The sequence below is a fragment of the Cibotium barometz genome, chromosome 6, assembly GCF_041138505.1.
Source record: "Cibotium barometz isolate CiBa-2024 chromosome 6, ASM4113850v1, whole genome shotgun sequence".
Classification (NCBI taxonomy): domain Eukaryota; kingdom Viridiplantae; phylum Streptophyta; class Polypodiopsida; order Cyatheales; family Cibotiaceae; genus Cibotium; species Cibotium barometz.
This window is the reverse complement of record NC_141051.1, coordinates 27,095,071-27,102,197: the sequence shown is the minus strand read 5'-3', so window position 1 is coordinate 27,102,197 and position 7,127 is coordinate 27,095,071.

Sequence of the window (7,127 nt, the reverse complement as noted above, 5' to 3'; positions counted from 1 at the left end):
GCTTTGTGAGGTATATTATATTTGGTGTGATCGGTTTTCCACCATCTTGCATCAATTTTGGCAACTCTACAAGGTGTCATGTCCTCCCCTGAGACATGATACACTGTGTTCCTTATGTATACACTATGCATTACTTTCTAGGGGATGTATTTTGTTTTTTGTATGCACAATGTCCTTTGCTTACTTTACTCAAATCTAGGTAATGTTTTCCTAATATGATTTGTGTGCCCTAAAATGCGATACGACTCTCTCTCTGTGGTCCCTACAACTCGTCGCGTTGTATTACATCTGATTTTGAGTTGTATTGCATCTGATTATGTTTCATGTCGTGGCACGATACAACACAATGTCACTCAAAATCAGGGTACCCAAGAAGAGTGCCAGCTCAGCCTGCAGCCTCCATGTAAAGCAGTCTTCGAACTCCCTCCCAGAATTGGAACAACCAACGAGAGAGAGTTCCATCTCAGACTGCAGCAGCCAGAGCTGTCACTATAGCTGATGAAGTGGAGGAAGAGAAAGGACAGATCTATGTAGCAATAGAGCATTAGGGGAATAACCGTCAATTCTCAGTTCTCCAAACTCCAGCAGAGTACCAAGGTAAGCAATTCAAGCTTTTGATTGATTCAGGTAGTACTCATTCTTTTATTTCCCCAGGATGTCTGCGTAAATTAGTCCTAAATCCAAAATCAGGGAAACCTATGCAAGTGGAATTGGCCAGTGGAAAGATTCTTTTCACACACCTTGAGACAAACCTTATTCAGTTTAGCCTAGATGGGAACGTAACAGAATGCCAGTTCAGAGTCCTACCCTTGGGAGTCTATGATGGAATCCTTGGAATGGATTGTCTCCAAAAGAATTAGGCTGACATTCATTGTCACAAAGGAACCATCTCTTTCCTTGACCTTCATGGGAATAAAGTTCAAGGAACTGGAATTTCTGGATCCCCCCAGTGCTACAATTAGTCAAGGCTTCCAAATTATTAAAAGGGCTCAGAAAGAGGCAAGCTGTGTATGTCGTTAAAATGAATCTAGTAGATGTAAAATGCAAGGCTAAAGAACCAGAGTGGTTAAGTGAGTATGCAGATGTGTTTCCTGAAGAGCTGACTGAGATGCCTCCGTCTCACGAAGTAGATCATGAGATCGAGCTAACCCCCAGAGCTCAGCCAGTGGCTCAGCGTGCATACAAAATGCCAATCCTTGAAGCCATAGAACTTAAGGAGCAGTTAAGACAACTGTTAGAACAGGGATTCCTCAAACCCAGTGTCTCACCTTGGGGTGCGCCCGTTCTCTTTCAAAAGAAGAAAGATGGAACGTTAAGACTCTGTATTAACTACAGAGGATTGAATCAATTAACAATTAAAAATAAGTATCCTATTCCTAGGATTAATGAACTTCTGGATCGGTTAAGTGGGACCCAAATGTTCACAAATATAGATCTCAAATCCGGGTACTACCAGATCAGAATCAAGGAGCAGGACATCCCAAAGACAGCATTCAATTCTCGCTATGGGCATTATGAGTTCACAATCATGCTATTTGGATTGACTACTGCCCCGGCAACATTTAATCGTCTTATGCAGGATATTCTCAGAGAATACTTGGATGATTTTGTTCTTGTTTTCTTTGATGATATCTTGGTATACTCAAAGAATGCTGGAGATCATGAAGATCATGTGCTAAAGGTCCTGGAAATCCTAAGGAAATACCAACTCTTTGCAAAAAAGAGCAAGTGTTCTTTCTCTGTTGACCAGGTGGAATACTTGGGATTCATAGTGTCAAAGGATGGGATTTTTCCTAACCCTGCAAAGATCTAAGAAGTCGTAGAATGGCCAAAACCCAAGATAGTAAAGGAAGTCAGAGGATTCCTAGGACTAATCGGATGGTATAGGATCTTTATACCTAGGTCTAACAAGCTAAAGACAGCCTTAGTAACCAACCCTGTCCTTAAATTGCCAGATTTTACCAAACCCTTTGAGGTAGCTACTGATGCCAGTGGGTTTACCTTAGGCGGTGCTCTTATGCAAGAAGGTTATGCAGTGGCCTATGAATCCAGAAAACTTAGAACACATGAGAGAAATTATGTTGTCCATGACTTGGAGTTACTCTCAATAGTGTATACTCTGAGGTTATGGAGACATTATCTTTTGGAACAAAGGTTCAAATCATCAAGTCTGAAGTGGATCTTCACCCAAAGGGATCTCAACATCCATCTAAGGAGATGGATGCAAACCTTGCAGGAATTTGATTTTGAAATTAAGTATCGGATAGGGAAAGAAAATGTGGTTGCAGATGCGCTCAGCAGAAAAGCCTCCTTGCTTGCAATTACAGTGGTGTCAAATCCATTGATCAGTGAAGCAAAGGAGAAAATCATGCATGACAAATTTTTTGCCCCTATTGCTACCCTTCTAATGCAAGAAAGCAAGACTCCTCAGGAAATGAGTCGAGTTCTTGGATACAAATTGGATGAAGGATCCATGTATTATAATAATCGGCTATGTATCTCCAATGATGAGGGAATAAAGGGCAGAATTCTAAAAGAAGCCCATGATAGCCTCATAGTTGGACATACAGGGTTTATATAAACCTATATGTCTATGAAGAAAAGCTTCTTCTGGCCACCCAGAACTCAAAAAGGATGCCACTTGATCATGTGCGAAAATGCTTAATGTGTCAGAGAGTCAAGGTAGAGAGAGTCAAAATGCCAGGTAAACTACAGCCTCTAGACATTCCTCAGATGAAGTGGGAATGTGTCAGTATGGACTTTGTCACTGGATTACCTTCAGTGCAATAAGGTTACAACTCCATTTTTGTGGTAGTTGATAGGCTAACCAAAGTTGCCCATCTAATTCCAGTGAAATAAACATACACTGCAGTGGATGTTGCCAAAATTTTCCTTAAAGAGATCTTTAGATTGCATGGCTTACCCAGGAGGATAGTAAGTGACAGAGATCCCAAATTCACATCGAAATTTTGGACTACATTCTTCGAAGCAGTAGGAACTTTCTTGGATCTCAGCACAGCCTATCAACCCAAAACAGATGGCCAGACTGAAAGAGTGAACCAGGTAATAGAAGATATCCTTCGGTCATGCTACGACGACAGGGAACCCAAGAAGTGGTTAAACCATTTGCATCTGGTGGAATTTGCTTACAACGCTTCTTATATCAAAGCATTGGGATGAGTCCTTTCAAAGCTTTGTATAGGCAAGATTGCCTTACACCATTGACTTGGTCTGACCCATTGATCAGAGTCAAAATGTCCAGACAAATGCTTGATGACATGGACCAGCAAATGCAATCAATCCGTAAAGATATAAAGGCAGCCCAAGATACGCAAAAGCAGTATGCAGATAAAAAGAGGTCAGAGAGAGAGTCTGAAGAATCAGATATGGTCTTCATTTGAGTACGACCAAAAAGAAGTTCCTTATCCTTAGGGAAGTACAAGAAGCTCTCTCCCCCCAGATACTGTGGGCCATATGCTGTTATAAAGAAAGTGGGCGATCTAGCCTACAAACTTCTTCTGCCTCCCCATCTCAAGGTACATAATGTATTCCATGTCAGTTTGCTTAAGAAGTATGTACCCAGCCCGAGTCACGTGCTTGATGATGAATTGATCTCTACGGCTCAAGGCCAGATGATACTCCAACCTGAGGAAATCCTTGACGTTTGGGAGAAGATTCTCACGAGCAGAGTCCTGAGAGAATTTTTAGTAAAGTGGAAGTTCTTCCCTCTAGAAGACGCCACCTGGGAGAAAGAAGAAGAGTTGGTGAAAGATTATCCCCACTTTGCGAGATAAGGACATCTTGTGTTTTTCAAGTGGGAGAGGATGTAAGATTCCTCCTCAGCTTGAATAATGAATAAGCTTTACTTCAATCCCCTCTAATCATTTCCTGTCTGAATACAAGAAAATATTATTTTTTCTTGTTTTTGCCTAGTGAGAAGCAAAATAAATTTTCCAAGGTGCAATTGGAATTAATTAAAAATTATTTAAAAGACAGTCTAAGGGTCAAGATTTTCTAAAAATTTTGGATTATGGTCCAATTAAGGTTCCCATGGACCAATAAGATTAATCCAATTGTTGGGATGAGATAAATCCAATGAATGAAAGAAATTACCCAAAAATGAGTAAATTCCCACATAAGATAAAGAGTTGACTGAGTACAAGATTTATTAGTTAAAATTATGAAATATTACTAAAAAATGAGATATTTTGGAGTCATCATACCATTTTGACACCTTGGTAAGGAAAGGGGGAGCCTTCAAGGCCGCACCTATTTCACACATGTGGAGGAGTTTTAAACTCAAAAATATTGATATATTTTTATCTCTCCTCTCTCCTAGATCAAACCAAATCAAAAAGGGAGCCAAACTGGTCCAAATCTTGTCCAAATTCAGCCAAACTGAAGCTAAAAAATTCTAGAACTTAGTTGGACTCAGTTAGTGGCCTCCCTCACCTATAAATAGACTCTCATTCTTTTGTATTCTCATCTGTGAGCTAGACTATGCAAGTATTACTCTAAAATAAGCATATTTTCTATTATCCTCTAAAAATCCTCTATTATCCTCTAAAATAAGCATATTTTCTATTTTCTATTATCCTCTAAAAATCCTCTATAATTTGGAGAGATTGGAGCTGCTCTCTCTCTTCAACCTTCTTTGGAGCTTTCGTCAACATACTAACCAATTGATTGGTTGGGGGCCTCTACTAAGACTAGAGAATCAAGCAAAACAAGAGGTAAAGTGTGACTTTATGATTTTTTCTTCTTCTTCTAAATGTTTTTCACTTCTCAACCCCTCTCAAGCTTGAGAAGTATTCAATAAAATGGTTCTTCAATGTAAATGAAGCTCTCTAATGAATTTTAGATTAATCACATAAAGTTTACATTTATGCTTAATTAAAATGTTTTTTAAAGCATCTCTCTCTCTCTCCCCCAAAGAATGGTCATTCCTATGACCAATTCTATATTCTAATGATGCTTCTCATAGAGCAATTCTTAATTCTAAAAGTAAACTCTATGATGCTAGTCAAATTAGAGGCCAAAGAAATGGCTTTTTAATGCTTTTATGCTACTTAAATTATGATAAACTTAGGGATTAAATTGGATATTGATCCAAATGATAGTTACTCTATGCTACTTATGCTACTTAAATTATGATAAACTTAGGGATTAAATCCATAAATTGGATATTGATCCAAATGATAGTTATTCTATCATATTGTATTACTAAACCTTATGCTTTTCAAAATTATTAAAAATTATTAGTAATAGCAGCAACGAAGCTACATGGTAAAATTTTTGAAAAATTAACACATAAATCATTTCCATGCATGATGTGAAAAGAGGGCTTCCTACCATATTCTAGGATTAGTCATCCTAGGTTAATTGAATAATTCTCAAATTTCTAGTAATTTCATTTCTATGATTAAAGAGAAATTCCCATGACAATGAAAATCCATGTATTCCAATGGCAAAAGAGAAAAATTTGGAATACTAAAATAATGTATATTTTATTTAAAATTAAAGAATAATTTTAGTTAGCTTTATTTTTACGCATAAATAAATTTAAATGATAAAAGAGGAATTTCCACCATATTTGGAATTCAATCATTTAAATGATAAAAGTGAAATTTCTAGTATAATGGAATTAATGGATATTTTTATTTAATTTTTAAGAGAAAATTTAGTTAAATTTATTTTTATGCATGAAAAATTTAAATGATAAAAGAGAAATTCCCATCATAATTGGAATTCAATCATTTAAATGGAAAAGTGGAATTTTTGTCATATTTGGATTAATAAAAAAAATTATTCAATTTTAAGAGAAATTTTAGTTAAATTTATTTTTAATGCATAGGAAAAATTTAAATCATAAAAGAGGAATTCCCAACATATTTGGAATTCAATTATTTAAATGGAAAAAGAGAATTCTTAGTATAATTGAAATATTGAATATTTTTATTTAATTTAAAGAGGAATTTTATATAGATTTAATTTATTGGTAAAAGAGGAATTCCCATGATATTTGGATTGCGCTCATTAAATGAGAAAAAGAGGGGTTTCAAGCTTATTCAAAAAAATAGATATTGGTATTTAGTTAAAAGAAGAATTTTTATCATATTTAAGAAAAGAAGGATTTGAATTAATTTTTAGTGTCAAAAGATGAATTTCCACCATAATTCTACCTTAAGGTCGAGAAATTAAATGGGAGAAAGAATATCTTTAGATATTTTAATTGGTTAAATCACCAAATTGGTATTTACCCAAAAATAGATGTTTATCTGAAGGGAATCCTCCTAAACCGAATAAATTTGGCTAGACTACGAGAGGGACGGACAGTAAACCTACTTGTCCATCTCTCAATCTGAATCAAGCAAAAACTTCATGACCAATTCCAGTTCCTAAATACAAAGAATAGACTACCGTTGAACTAAACTAGTTTTTCTTTGACCGACGAACTCACCAAGAATCTAGTTGGACAATCAGTCAAATGATGGGTAGATTACCCTGATAAGAGATCAAGGATCCTCATTATGAAACTGGGAATTATGAAAAAACGGGGTTTTGTGGAACCAATCTTAAACTGGGAATTTTACTTGCATTGGAACCTCTATTTTTCATTTAAAGGACTATGCTCCTTCATCTCACAGGTCACCTAGCGCTTCACTCATAGGCCGCTTCCTTGGTCCCTCATCCACCATACTGAAAGCTTACCATTTAAATCGAACCGAGGCTGGTCAAGACCTCGGCCGCGACCTTGCTATGCGAGACGTCCTTCGTTGACTCTCCATCGTCAGGTGTTGCAACTTTATCACTTGGGTCTCCACGACCTCATTATTGAGAATTTATCAATGACAAGCATTTATTTGCTAAAGAATTAGCCATAAGAATGACTATTCTTTTGGGAGAGAGAGATATATACATAAAAAGCATCCTAATTAAGCATAAAGATTAACTTTTTTGTGATCAATCATTAGAATTCTTATAGAAAGCTTAATTTGCATTGAAAAATAACTAATTTGAAACTTCTGAAGCTTAAGAGGAGTTGAGAAGTGAAATCTTTTGAGAATATTAATGAAAACCATGAAATTACTTCTTACCTCTAGATTTGGCTTGCTTCTTTATCTTAG